General features: G+C 50.6%; 1 protein-coding gene across 1 annotated transcript in view; it reads right to left on the bottom strand.

The window, feature by feature from the left end:
* gab2 (GRB2-associated binding protein 2) overlaps nucleotides 1-14815 on the bottom strand; it is a 45383-nt gene that overhangs the window by 25868 nt on the left and 4700 nt on the right. The window lies entirely within an intron of this gene.

The following is a 14815-nucleotide window of genomic DNA, read 5'->3' as shown; positions in this document are numbered from 1 at the left end:
TACTTTTTTACTCTACTTAAGTGAAGGCAGGTGCTTGAAAAATGTACGTAGGACTTTCGACTTTCTCTTCATTACACTTAATCTTGATTTATATTTGTATATATTTGTAAATAACTACGACACCGCCACCATTTTATTTTACATTTTAACAAGGATCTGCGTGAACCTCATCTGCAGAAAAAAAGCTGCAGTTGAACATTATGAAGTATTAAACAGGCTGTTATATCAGGGCACTGGACTTTTTGATACTGCAGTACTAAACTACTTTTACACTAAGGACACTTAAGAGCAAGTACTAAAATACTTGTACCTTGTTAGAAATGTCAATGTGGTCACTTTCACTTCTATTTGAATACATTTGTCTCAGGGTATTTGTACTTTTACTCAAGGAGAAGGTCTGAGTACTTCATCCACCGCTGCTTCAAAACCTCCTTAGCGCGACAATGAAGTTATCTCGAATCAACGAGAAATAGAATTCCCATTACGGGCGGTTAGACGATCCTCCCCACGCGTGCTGTGCCGAGTGTTGCCGTGACGACGGCAAACCAAACAGTTGGGCTTCAGTTAGGGTGTTAACTTTGATCAAACAGAGCATTGAGCTCGGAGGGGAAGAAAAGGAAGACGTGGAGAGAAGAGCGAGAGGAGCCTGGCTGCACGCGGAGCAGGAGAGGGAGCTGCGCTGTGTGCGGTTGTGGCTGCTTTCCGTCTTGTCTCTCCGGAGGCGGCAGGTGTTACTCCTCCAACGTACTTCCTGGCCTGACATCCCTGGTGCGAGGGCGGCGCCGAGCGCGAGCTGGAGCTGCTCAGCGGACCCCGACCAACCAGCCAACCAACATCAACACAACAACAGGGCCTGCACGCGGCTTTTGAAAGCGGACCCCGCCCACTGCGCCGCTAAGGATCGCGCGTATACACACGACGACGCGCCAGTTCGCTCACGAGCTGCAGTTAATGACATTATTTACACACCCTCGTCACAGATCACCTCATCGAAAAACACACGTGAGCAGTTCCATAATCTATGCCAGGAGTTCCCAAACTTTTTTATGGGAAGGCCCCCTTGGCTGACTACGCTCTGCCTGGAGACCCTGGCCCTTTATTATTTGTCTATGAAACACTGCAGTAGACATGTGTGTTGGACCACACACAAGATGTATATTTGTCTATATTTGAGCACACCAAGAAAGATAAATGATGAAACATGCAATGAAAGAAATATATCAAATGTATTTTGTGAAATATATACATATTTAAATATATCGTTTGGATGAATATGATAAAAAGTATAAAATTCCCCCCCTGCAATTCCTTTACGGACCCCTGGGGGGCCATGGATCCCAGTTTGGGAACCCCTGATCTATTCAAAGAAAGTGCAAGGTCCGAATAGTGCAAGGTAAAAATAAATGAGTGGAGACGAGAATAAAGACAACTATGACTTCATAGCACAACTGGGTGAACGGGTGACTCAGAGGTGACGTGTATAGAGGTGGGCCCCGCGTGTCTGCACCCAGTGCCATCTCAAAGGGCCTCCGTGTGGGAGGGGGTCTGGCCATCTGCCAGCCATGCACTTCCTCCTGCCGCTGCTCTCACATGGATCCTGCTGCAGAGTCTCCTCCATCAACACAGAGAATGCCGCAAGGTCTTAGCCCCCCCCATCCCCCAACTATCAACACACACACACACACACACACACGCACACACGCACGCACACACACACACACACACGCACACCCACACACACACACACAAAGCGGAAACATTGATCATATTGTGTCTCCTGTGTTTTGTAAAGAGCTGCTCATAATAACTGCCTGTATGTACTGTACATGAGGACACACACACACACACACACACACACACACACACACACATACATACACATACACACGCACACACACACACACACACAATTTTCATCTGTATTTTCTTTTCCATCTTGGAGTTTTATCTGTAAGCTGTCACACATATGCTGTGGCATCACCTTTAAGCACAATATATAAAAATCTATCATATTGATCATAATATTAATAAACATAGAAAAATATTTAAATATTATTTCATTGGCGTGATTCCAATGCGGAGGCTCTTGAGGTTTTTTTTAGGTTTTTTTTGCAGTAGATCTTCCAGATGAGATCTGCAATATCCTTTAGAAAACAACGCGCAGCCAGTTCTTCCGTGCGTTCTCTCCCAGATTGCATTGTGGCAGAGTGAGCGCGGCGGTGTGCGTATTCAGGAAATGCAGGTGGTGTGATCGTAATCTCCGGGGAGTCGCTGAGGAGCTGCGGCGGCACCGGGGCTCGGACCGCTTTCCCAGTTGGTTCACCACCAGAGGAACGCTGGCGTGGGGCTCCAGGCCTCATGCCTTCATGTGCTTGTCCATGTTGTGTGCACAGTAAGTGCACCACCAGTAACAGGCTGTGTACAAGAGCTGTGCGTGCACTAACGTATAAATAAAGGTTAACTTAAAAAAAAGGCATAAAAAAAAGACCAGCCAGGGTGAAAAAAGAAAAAGAAAACCTGTTAAAAATAGTCAAGGAAATATCTCGTGCTTGTTTTTTCTTTCAGTTCCCTGTTACACAGTGAAAGACTTCTGTTAAACTCATTTCCATACGCAGGGATACGTTGGTGAGGTCTGGTGAGGTAATGTCAACACATCCTTATCTAAACTATACATCTATAGCTTAGAGGTATGGAGCAGGACGGAGGCGCCACCTGATCCGCCTCCTCCACCTGAGGCTCCACCCGACAGCAGACAGGCCTCAGTTGAACCGTTGGAATACAGTACAGCAGCAAAAATAAACCAATACAACAAACACAGCGCCTTTCCGACATTTCAGTGCTTCTTGGAGCGGTAACATACATACAAACAAAAGAAGACAACCAAAGTTTGTCCGGTCCATTTGTAATTCTGATCAATTTGTGTTCTATGAGGAACTGCTGCCACACTAGTACCACAAAGGAGAAATATCAGTGCACTTAACGTACTGTAATATTATTATTGAAGTATTCAATTGTATTATTTGAGCTATTAATCAATATTATTACTATCATTAGTAGTAGAAGTAGCAGCATTATAATATTAAACAATACCATCATTGTTTAATGTGTTATTATTTCAAGTATTTTGATATTATGCATATATATATTTATTATATTTCTGATGATCCTTCACTAAAATCAAGTGTTGGGGTTTGGATAAATGTGTCCTCTCCTTCATCACAATTGAACAGAGTAGTTGACAAGCTGATTGAAGACCAGCATCAGCTCTTTATGGTTTCTGGAAGCCATACTTCATTTGGATGCCAACTTCCTCATTGTCACACACACACACACACACACACACACACACACACACACACACACACACACACAAAAAAAAGCCATTGTACAGGGAAGCCAGGATGCAGAAGAGCAAGAGAGCGGTTCCTGTTCTCGTCCTGCAGAGGACTTCAGGCGATCTCCATCTCCCCCTCAGTGACGGGAGGAGGAGGGGGGGGAGGGGGTGGCACCGGCCCGAGCTCCAGCTCCAGCGACAGGCAGCCCACGAACGTTATGTCCTTTTCTGGAGACGGGAGAACATCACTTAATTGAGACTTGGACCGGCGCCCGGCTCCGAGAGGTCAGTGCAACCCGGGCAGGATTATTCCAGGCATCTCCCAGCGATAGCCCCGGCTGCGAGCGCAGAAACAGCCATCGAAGCACAGAGCACAGACAACTCATTTAGGACGGCTTTATCGCGGCTAAAAATAGAAAGAGCAGTTTCCACCGGAAAAGCGCTCGCTCTCTTCAGGCCAGCGCCAGATAATGCACAGCCTGGTGTGCAGGGATTAAAGAGACCCCTCGGTGCAATAACATCCCGTAAACAAACGTGAAATAAAGCATTGAATGGAACACAGAAAATGAAATACCAGTCTGTGCACAAGCAGGGCTTTTTTTTTTTTTTTTTACTTGAGACGACCCTAAAAAGACGGACCTTGCCCGTCGTCCGAACATGAAAAGAAAACCCCACGACTGGACCGAGCTCAGAACGACACGTTTTGAACGACTATGTTTCAGTTTGGGGCTGAACGGACCAACCTTAAAAGGCGGGAGATGAGGGGCCGACGAGCAAAAGACCTAAGATCTACAGCAAACCAACGCCCATGGACGCTCGGCTCTCTCTCTCTCTCCCTTCCTCTCCCTCCCTCTCTCCCTCCCTCTCTCTCTCAGAGCTGGGGGTGGACCACCCTGACCTGGGGGAGTAAATCATGAGAAGGAGGACAGTGTATAATGAGCCATCCCACCCAGCGCTGTCCTGCAGAGCATGTCTAAGACCATCCATCACGGTCCAAGTGCTGAGAAGCGAGGGCGGAGGCTGAGCCAGACCTCCCCCCACCCTACCCAGCCAAGCCCACCCCACCGCCCCCCACCCCCGCTTGTCAACTGGACCGACTCGGGGTTGAAACGTATGAATAACCCACGAAAGAAAACGGAAAGAAAATTGTGGTACGTGGTTGTTGTTTTTTTTAATCACTGCATATTTAAAGTTATAAAGGAATAACCGTCCAAATCAAAAACCAGGATTATGAATCTAGTGGAACTAAAACCTGGAGATGTCTCCTGGATGGCTTTTGCTCGTTTCTAACCCGGGCCACAGCACAAACATCAGCGACGCCTGCACGGAATAACTGTTGTTGTTATGGCCTGCACACTGCACTGTAACACACGCCACCTCCGTCTGCGTTCCTCACGCTGCCGAGATCCGACCGAATAAAAATAGCGGAACGTCAGGGGAGACCGAGTCTTGAAAATGGTCCCAGTCCCGCTCAGCTTTTACACGTCCGACCCGTTTCCGGCCCTGCAGTATTGCTGCGACGCCGCAGCACAGGCGCCGGTCCCGAGGCCCCGCCCCGATCACCGGCGCGGCCCCGACGTTCTCAAACCCAAAGCGCGGCGGCGGCTCGGCATTCTGCGCGTCCGGCGTGGCTCGGACGTCCGACCGAGTCCGCGCCGGCCCCCCCGCTATCCAGGGCGCGGGAACAAAGGACGAGACCCCCCCGCGTCTATTTTAAACGGCCCGGGAAGGAAAAAGTTTCCCATAATAAACTTTGCAGGAAAATCTTTTGTGGGAGCTGGTTTAAAAAAAATAATAATAACGGGATCAAACGTGATCTTGGTCTCCGGACTCCTTTTGTTCCTCGGCGTTGTTGACGAGTAGAAACGCTTTTCTCTATTTTCGGCCTCAGGCGCGACGATGATATTGTGGGAAAACAAACACATGGATCCGCTTCACAGCAAAACAATAGAAAATAAACACGATCCGAACAACTGGGTTGAGGAGAAAGGAGGCAGAGGCCGCGTGGAGAGCCGGGGAAAACCCGCCGCGGCCGAGCGGCACACTTCAAGGTAAAAACCAATATGTAGTTATCTCTGTCTATTTGCACACGGGTTTTAAGGGTTTTAAAGCGGCCACATCTTTGAGCGAAACTCATCATCCGCTTTCATGGAGAACGTGATTGTTGACCCTGAGAGCCGTGTCACTCCTGGCAATTATCCAGAGTGCGGCGATAAAGTGAAGCGGCCCGGCGAGCGCTGTAGTATTAGTCGACTGTGTCAACAGTGACACTGATAAGCAGCAGTCAACATGTTTTCAAACGTGCATGAGCAAACACTTGCTAGACTGGCCACGCTAGGATATAATAAGTCTGTTTACCTCACAATCTACTGAAAACAAGGGGGGGGGGGGGTGGTGGCAGCTTGTCTCTGGCTGACGGAGATCCACCTGGCCCTCCGTCAGCCAGACACCACACTGCCACACTCACACGCACGCGCACACACCACCACTACAGCTGCACAAACACTGCAGAAACAGCACGGTGGTGTACGAGAGGAGCTTGTAGGCAGGGCTGGGCCACACGTTGTTATATTATGGATGTTGTGATACAGGACTAGATATGGTCTGGAACTTGGGTTCAACGAATATTGTGACACAGTTAAATGTTATCTTTGAGAAGCATTGCGATAAAGTTCCAATCAATGCCTGTAGCCGCTTGATTATAATATCAGGATATGATTAATAATTCTCTAATATTTCTTGCGAGTAAATATCTTATGGAGGCGCCAGAAGTCCAAAATATTATCAAATTATCGCTATCGGTGTATTTGTCGGACGTATTGTGATCTCGTCAATGTGTCCCATCCCCGCTGGAAACCACCTCGTTTGTTTGTGTTTGAGATCGTTCCGCTCAGACGCTCAACTTGAACCGACGTCTCAAGCTCCATTTCACTCTGATCTGAGTGACGCCGCCCCCCTGCCCCCCGCCCCGCCGACAACACAGTGACAACACAGCGCTAATGCACCGGCGGCCGCCTATAGCCGTCTAATTATAACGATGGCGAGCTGAGAGGGATCTCATCTTGGCCCGCGGCCCCAGGGGGTGAGGCGTGGAGGGAGCAGAGACGGGAGGGGTGGGGCAGGGGAGGTTATTTAGCTTCCAATTTCAGTCAATAAGGTCCCGGCAGCCACGGTGGCTGGAGCGCTCCCATCGCTTCGCACGCTGTGGAAAATGGACGTTCATGACTCCGGGAATCCGGTGAATGCTCAAATGTAGTCTAGCATTGTGTGTCACGGTGGCGCAGTGCCCCCCGGGGCGCTGTTGGCTGTTGGCTGTTGGTTATCTCCCAAATAGGAGCCTTTCTGTGTGGAGTTTGCATGTTCTCCCCGTGCTCACATCGGGTTTCCTCCACCTAACGTCAGGAAGGACCCCAAAAACATGCACACATCATGGTCCGACTAGCGATGGACCCTCGTCACCAGGTCCCCGGGCGGGTCCACGAATGCTGCCCACTGCTCCTGGCTGCCCCCCCCCCGGAGGAAGGACAAGCCAGGATGGGTTAAATGTAGAGGCCTCATTTCACCGGCACCATCCAAAGCATGTGCATGTGTTGTAGTGTGGTTTAATGAAAGATTCTTCTTCTCATTGAGGTGAAATGCACTTTGTTTGTGCTGGGGGAGCTTGTCTTTCTCAATCCAGATTAAAACTTTGAGGGGCAGGGATAACGAAGATCGTATCAGTATTAATGCACATCGTAAAGATCGTAAAGAATGAAGCATCCATCTCATGTCAGTCTTCAAATCAGAAGCAAACAGAGAGCCATCCGGGCTGCATCAGAATGGGCTCCGTGAAAAGAGGAACATTTTTGCAGACGACGCGGCCGCCTCGGACGGCGTCGGCACAACAATGGCTACCTCTGTACGGCAAACAAATGGCGAAGACAAATCTTTGACCGGATGCCCAAATCCTTGTGACTCCGCTTAACGCAGACAGCGGGCGACAGAGCTCCAGTTATTCAGCTCCAATCAATAGCAGGTCACACATCAGCCTGCATTCCACACACAGATGGAGCTCCGCCGACCAAAGGGACGCAATTGAGTTACACTTGACACATCGCCAAGGCATTCGGACGGCACGAAAAACAGCCGGAGGGGTTTCCACTACGACGCAGCGCCGTGACGCCCGGGAGAAGAGCGGGTGAATCAGCGCCGCGGCTCGTCCCGCGGACCAGAGGAGGAGGCACGTCTGAGGGGGGGGAGGCAGAGCGGACGTGCACGCTGGCAAACACGAACGGAGGCACAGGAGCGGATCCCAGGTTCACACTCCCTCCGTATCGTTCTCTACGCCCACTTCACCTTCCCCCTCATGAACTGCGCTTGCTTTCTAAAGCCCAAATTCAAGTCAGAGCTTTGCGTCGGGCGCGGTACAGAGGAGTCCTCGTTTCCACGCGGCACCGCGCTCAAGTGGAGACATTTCGGCACAAATTATTGTCTCTCGCTTTGCGCGGGATCCGGAGTTTTGTGTTTGAGGGAACTCCACTATTATCGGCGGAAATCTTGAAGAAAATTACGGAAAGAACATAGAATGTATGGATGCAGTGCAACAGTTTGTGTGGCCGTGGAGTGCACTGCAACCACATGGAAGTCCAGTTGCCTGCATCAAGACAAAGCCTGTCATGAACACAACTCCACATTTGGAGAAAACCTTGTGTGTTCTGAGAAAGAAATGCCAAAACTTCCTGAGGCGCGGCAGCCCCATATCACCAACATCCCAACCTTTGGCAGTATCGTACATATGTAACGCAGACCTGTCGTGATGACGGTCCTGAGTGATTCCACCTCTCACCAAACTGGTCTCCAACGTCTCGGCCCAAAAACGGCAAAAAGAACACGACGGCCGTCAAATCCATAATGAAGACGTAAAGAACTCTACGGACTCTGACGCACACGGGCTGCAGGTCAGAGGAGCAGAGTAAGAACTGAAGATGTTACATGTTATTAGCAGCGAAGCTTCACGCATTGATTTTCGGTTTTATGGATCGGACAGCGAGTCAGTGTAGGATGTTCAGAGGAGGTTGCACTGTGCTGAGATTCAGTGACAAAAAAATAAAACAAACAAACAAATAAATAAATGAATAAATGAATAAATGAATAAATGAATAAATAATAATAATAATAATAATAATAATAATAATACAAAACTGAAACAGACGGACAAATACAGTTTACCCACGCAAAACAAAACCCGTACGGACGAAATCTGATTGGAAAGCAAGAAATTAAAGAAGAAAACACACGCAGCAGCTGCACCGCTGGCGTCCCGGTCGCCGACAGGTGTCACTTACTGTTGAGCAGGCCACGCCGGGCTCTGCCCACGGCGGCTGAGCTCAACCACCACCGGCTCTGAGGCGACAGGAGGAAGTTTGCACTCGAGTGGTACGGTTCACACCGCGTCGCCAGCTGCCTCAGACACACACCTCTGGCTCGAGTCCAACAGACTCACCTCTAACGAAACGCAGTCCGCACGGCATCGAGCGCTGAGGAGCTCCAGATGCACCCTGGGCCCCCGGGCCCCCAGGCCCCAGGCGCGTTCGAGACGTAAACATTCGGAGAGAAACAAAGTCAAACGGAGCCTGAAAGCGACGGGCTTTCACATCCAGCGGACGCATTAGAGCCGCGCCGAGGTTCATATCGGAAACCCGCAACGAGGGTCTCGAACGCCGACCTTGGACGGCGTGCAGCTGCGAGACAAAACAAAACACGCGCAGATAAGACCCCAACGGGGCCCTCGGTTCTCAGGGTGTTCGCAAAGAAGGAGTGGAGGGAGGGAAGGGGATGGGGGGGGGAGTGCTCACCAACTCTGGACTACCCGAAACAGACCGGATTCTTTCAAGGTTCTCTCAAGGTCCCTCAAGGTTCTCTCAAGGTTCTCTCAAGGTTCTCTCAAGGCCCGGAGGCCTCGTCTTCTCAGTTCCCCCGCACAGAAATGCCGAGGTCGCGTCGCCTTCGTCGAGGCCAGAGCCTCGGCTCTTGAAACTGACTCGACGCAGACGGAAAGTGCTATGATTCAGCTGTCACGGTGTTTTAAAGCCATTACGCCACAAGAGGCTGCAGTTATGTGATTCTAGGAACTGATAAGGGGCATGGAAAAGCACAACGCGAAACACTGCTTCACGTGGGCTTTCTGCCTCTGCACCGCAAAGTCAATTCTCTTACATAAAAAAAAAAAAAAAGAAGAAGAAGAAATGGTGGTGCAGCAGTGTGGTGAAACGTTGCACGAAAAAAACCTTGTAATTAAATGCTGAAAAGGTGAGTTCACCGCGGTGACTCCGCTCTACTGGAAAAGATTCTTATCTGCGTTGCTCTGAACGCTCCCTACAACAAGTCCAGTGATTATGCCTCAGCTTCCAGCGCTGCTTCACCCTCCCCTGTGAAATAATAGTGCAACGAAAGACGGTGCATGTCATGTAAAGGTTGCCGATGCCCTTAATTTCGGCGCTAAACCTTCTTGGCGTGTAAACGCTTCTGGTCCATTCTCGGGGCTCTTCAAAACATTATTTTCCCTTCAGGACGTCGACGTTTGCCGCTAAAAAAAAAACCCCCAACATCCGGTTCGTCTCGCCGCCCGCGGGATCGCGGCGAAGGTCGTGGAAGTCGACCTTCACCGCGGTTGGTTCTCGACATGTGGGGCCGTGAGTCGTTCACCGCCGGCCGAGCGACTCAGAAAGATCACTCAAAACAACGATGACACTTCCCTGCTGCGGTTACGTGACACCGAGTGAGGTTAGCAGCGGAGCTCGTTTTGACTTTCACTTCCGTGACAGTGACACCTCAGTGAAATGTCCCTTTACGTTGGCGTTTTTGTTTTTGTTTTTTTTTTCTTCCTGATCGGCAGACAAATGCGCAATGATTGGATGTTTGGCAGCAGGGCTGAACGTGACTCAGCGGCGGCAGCGAGGAGCCACGCGGGCAATGAAAGCGATCCGACTCGCGACGCCGCTCCCAGCCGCTTTGTGAGGGCCATTCACCGCCTCCTCGCGGGGCGGCGATCTGCACAATCTGCCGCGCACTAGGCGGCGAGCGGCCCCTCGAACCCTCCCCCGGGCGTCGTCGGCTTCGATGTGCGGCTGAAGTCCCCCGTGATTGGGAGAAGGCGCGTCTCCCGGGGCCCCGTCTGCTCGTCAGGCGAGGAGGCTGCGCTTATTCACCGTCGGCGAACTGTGACAATATGACTAATGGGAGCCTTTTCTCTTTTTTTTTTTTTTTTTTGCGGCGGATCCGCCGCCTCGAACATCTGCTCCCGCTCGAGCAGAAAAAAACAAAAAAAAACAAAAACACAACCCTAAACCTCCAAATGGACTGAAACAAGTGGGTTGATCGTCTTAGGGACCTGTTCTCTCTTAAACAAGCACAAATGGATGCGTTGTTAGTGGTGGAGCACTTTGCATGTTTCCAAGTCAGCTTCACCGTGTAGCTTTTTCCTGAAGCCAGTCCGCCTGACGTTGCCTTTGTGATGTGGTTTTTATACATTTATCATATTCAGCGGGAACAGTGTGTAGTTGTACACCGCAGTATGGAGGAAATATAACTTTGTGATTATTCTCATCGACTTAGTAACGGTGATATGATTAAGATCTGCTGTAAAGCCCGTTCAGGAGCCCCAACCACTTTACTGCCTATTTCTCAAGCGTTAGGATTTTGGCTTCGGTGAGACATTCTAGTTCAACTGAAATAAACCACTTCTTGTCATTTCAGTTTCAGAAGGCTTTGTGGAAGTGTTTTTCGGGGGAAGGGAGCAACACGACAGAGCGTCAGTCCTCCTCCTCCTCCCGGGCTGGATGTCTTTGGCCCCGCTGCCCTTCAGCTCACAACGCTCCCGGAGCGGGTGGAAGCTCTCGCTGTGGGGCCGGAACGACCCGTTTCTAGAATAACGTCGGTTCAACTGAGAGCGCTGGGGGCGCGGCCTATAATCCGCCGGCCACACCCACCCGGCGTGGCCCCGCCCTGTTTCACAACCATGTTTACAAACAGTTCCTGAAAAGTGCGTCGCTGTTTGTCTTGGATCCTTATCTCCTGTCACCCACACAGCCGTGGGAACTCTCCTTTAGGGCACAAACACACCGTGGTTAAACCCACTCCACAAAGCTAACCTGCTCTCAGTGCCTTCCACCGACAACAACTTTATCAAACAGACAAGTTTAGGAAAAAGTTTTTGGTCAAAATTCGATAGAAAAATAAAAGGATAAAACCAAAGACGGTTTCCGGGAGAAAGACACGCCTCGAGGGTTCAGTGCACAGTCGGTGGAATATTAATGGGGGTCAATGGGTGGATTTCGGGAATTTTTCAAAAAGATTTTTTTCTATTTCATAACGGACACAAATATGTCGAAAGCAGCGGACGCATATATATTTTTTTGTTTTATTAAATTTTATTTTTTAGTAAATGTAACTTTATTCCCTTATCCTATGGATGATGTCTGTGTCAACCTCTTCAACCGACACGCCCCGTCGGCGTGGTTACCAAACTGCTGAACAAGCCGCCAACATGGACTTGAACCTTATGGATGAACAGAGTTGGAGGTTTTCCACACACGCAACCTCCTGGAAGCTGAGAAATAAGGAAGATTCAGGGTTTGACGTTTCCTTAGTAGCGTGCGCTTCCCAGTGGCCGGTGAAACGGTTAAGAAAGAAGGGAGCGGTGTGTCTGTCTAGACCAGGGGTCTCAAATGACCCGGGGGCCACAGGCCAGGTCGTCTTCTTCTAGGGGGCCCGCGTTGGACTGCAAGGGAAAACGGGCCCGTTTGTTTTGTTTTAGTTTGGGTTCTTTCTCCCGCACATGAATGAATTTCCTCGTAATCCTGTTGGAATTATCTCAGTTATGATCCATTTAATTCTGTTTTTATATGTTGAAAACACTGAATACAGACGAGTGGATTCGTTAAGCTTTGTGATTCGAAAAAACTATTTGTGGCCCAGATTTATCATTATATCATCACCACGAGGCGGGCCGCATTAAATTGTCTGGCGGGCCGGATGTCCCCCCGGCGATGGAGGCAACGCGGGTTCTGGTGATCAGCCGGTGTCCAGGTTCACGGTCACAAACACTGAGCTGTGACGACAACGTCTCCGAGTGACTCCAGCTCCGTCGCTGCAGGACGGCCGCGCCCCCGTTGGCATCCCTGCGCCCCAACCATGCACGAACCCGCGACCGGATAAAATAAGAGAAGCCTCCGCAGGACGGGACCGCGTCCGCCTGGGGACAATGAAGAAAAGCAGCCGGGGGCCTCCCAGTGCACAGGCCGCCGGTTCCGCAGCAGATTGAGGGAGTCGTGTCCTCCATTTGGGGGGGGGGGACACAACAAAACAATCAAACCGTTCGGTGTGAAAACGAAAGTAGAGCTGACGCGGTTGGAACCCCTGAGAAAAAGGGTTTTTGTTTCTCTAGGTGGAGGGAGTGATGGAAATCTGAACCCTCACGAAAAACCGTCACGACACCTCTGAAAAGGCCCAAGCTGTCCCAGGCTTTTGGAAGGGGGTGGGGGAGGGGGGCACCGTCTGCCGAAAAATACAAGCGAATCAATAACTGAGCCGCCCCGGGGCCTCCGAGCGCAGCATGTCAGGAAAAATAGAAACATAAAAGAAAGGCAGCCTCAGTTCAGCATCATTTAGCCGCGGGAGGCTCGTCCACAGTTTGAACTCCCTCCTCTTCCGAGGGTTTTGGGCCGTTTTGCGTCCGTGGGGTTTTCCCCAAAACGTGACGTGTGTTGAATGGGCACGAGCCTCCGCCGCGCCGCGCAGGGCCGCGCCCGCTGTGATTGCGTAAGCAAACGCTAGATGTCGTCTCCAGCCTGGGAGCGGGAATTCTGAAGCGGCTCGCTCCCAGATATTTGCGCGGCGGCGGAGCAGGACGGCCTCCAGACCAGCGCTAACGACAGTCATATGACACAGTCCCAGGGAGCGGCAGGGGCCCTGCGTATGACCTAATGCCAGCGACAGCCCCCAATAATCTGATTTACTGTAAATCAAGTTGCAAATAGTCCCCCCCCCCCCCTCGAGACATCACCTGCGCCTCCCGTGTCTGAACGGACTAGACTTTGAAACGGTAAATGAACTCAGTTGATATTCATCTTCAAATGTTCTCTCCCCCGTCCCTCGCCCCTTCGCTTTATCTGTTATTTCCAGCTTCACTTCCTCATTGGGGGTCACATGGGCAGGTGGGACACCGCAGCCCGCCCGGCTCCTGACTCTGACCTGATTCCTCACTTTCGTGGTCGTCCTAAAAACCGCAGGAATTTCTTTTTCTGTTTTCTTTTTTTTTTTTTTCCCCCCACTCCCTTAAATACAAATCCTCCCACAGCAGCGTACCTTGCCCGACTCCGCGAGGAAGCGAAAAACATTCGTACTGCGAGCCCAAATCACAAGACAATAATCACTGGGATCTAATTTCCTTTCGCAGCTGCACTTATTTTGAGCGCGGATGATAGATGTTGATTGATGGAAATATATTTATAGACCTCCAGGCAGATTTAATTTCTCTCCCCATCATGGGACCGCCGCATCACAGCTTCCTGTAGGTGCCATCCAAAAGGAAGTCTGTCGTGGGTTGTCACTGCCATAATTGCATTTGGGACAAAACGTGGTTCATGGTTCATGGCAAAGCACAGGATGCCAGAAAAAGGCTTTGAAACGCAGATTTTACAGCCAGGTCGTCATCCATAAGGAAAGAGAACGAGGGAGAAACAGACAAAAAAACATGATTTCGGTGTTTATTTCAGCATTTTTTCCCTGTGGCTCTCAACTTGAGGTCCAGGAATCCCAGGGGCCCTACAGGAGGTTGAGGGGGTCCAAAGTAAAATGGTCAAATAGTTAAACGTCACCATTTATTTCCCAGACTTTAGAGAACGTACGATAATGAGCGTTTGGATCCTAGTTTCACTGTTTTTTTTCCCCCGACTATAACAATCATATTACACGCCCACACTGGGAATGCCAACGTGCAACAGCAAGACATCTCAGATCGGGGTCCCACGCATGCTGGCGAACGGGGTCTGTGGCTTAATGCGGATGAGACGGAGGGGCCCCGGGACGAAAAAGCCTGATATCCCCGCTGCAAAGTCACAGCCGGTCCGTCCACCTTTCCACCGAGAGATGATTTGACTCCCAGCAGCACAGAGCGATTAGTGGAACCGGAACACAAACATGTCCACTGAAAACAAATCAACCAATCCAAGATCCACACGGCGCTGCCCTCCCCCGGTGTGGGGGCCCGGTGGGCACATGAGGACTCTCAGATAAAGTGGAACAAGGAAAATGTCTGTGGGAGCTCGGCGTCTGTCAAAGCAGGAACTGGGAGGCGTTTGGGCGCTGACCTCCGAGGGCAAGGACTTCCCAGAGAACCCCCTGCAAAACAACAGCGGAGAGGGCAGCTGACGATTCCTACCCGCCGCCCCCGCCTCCACCGCCCCCGCCCCCGCCTCCGCCGCCTCCGCCACTGCCGCCACC

Source organism: Zeus faber, assembly GCF_960531495.2.
Source record: "Zeus faber genome assembly, chromosome: 9".
Classification (NCBI taxonomy): domain Eukaryota; kingdom Metazoa; phylum Chordata; class Actinopteri; order Zeiformes; family Zeidae; genus Zeus; species Zeus faber.
The sequence above is the reverse complement of the archived record's forward strand: the minus strand, read 5'-3'. Positions and strand labels throughout refer to the sequence as shown.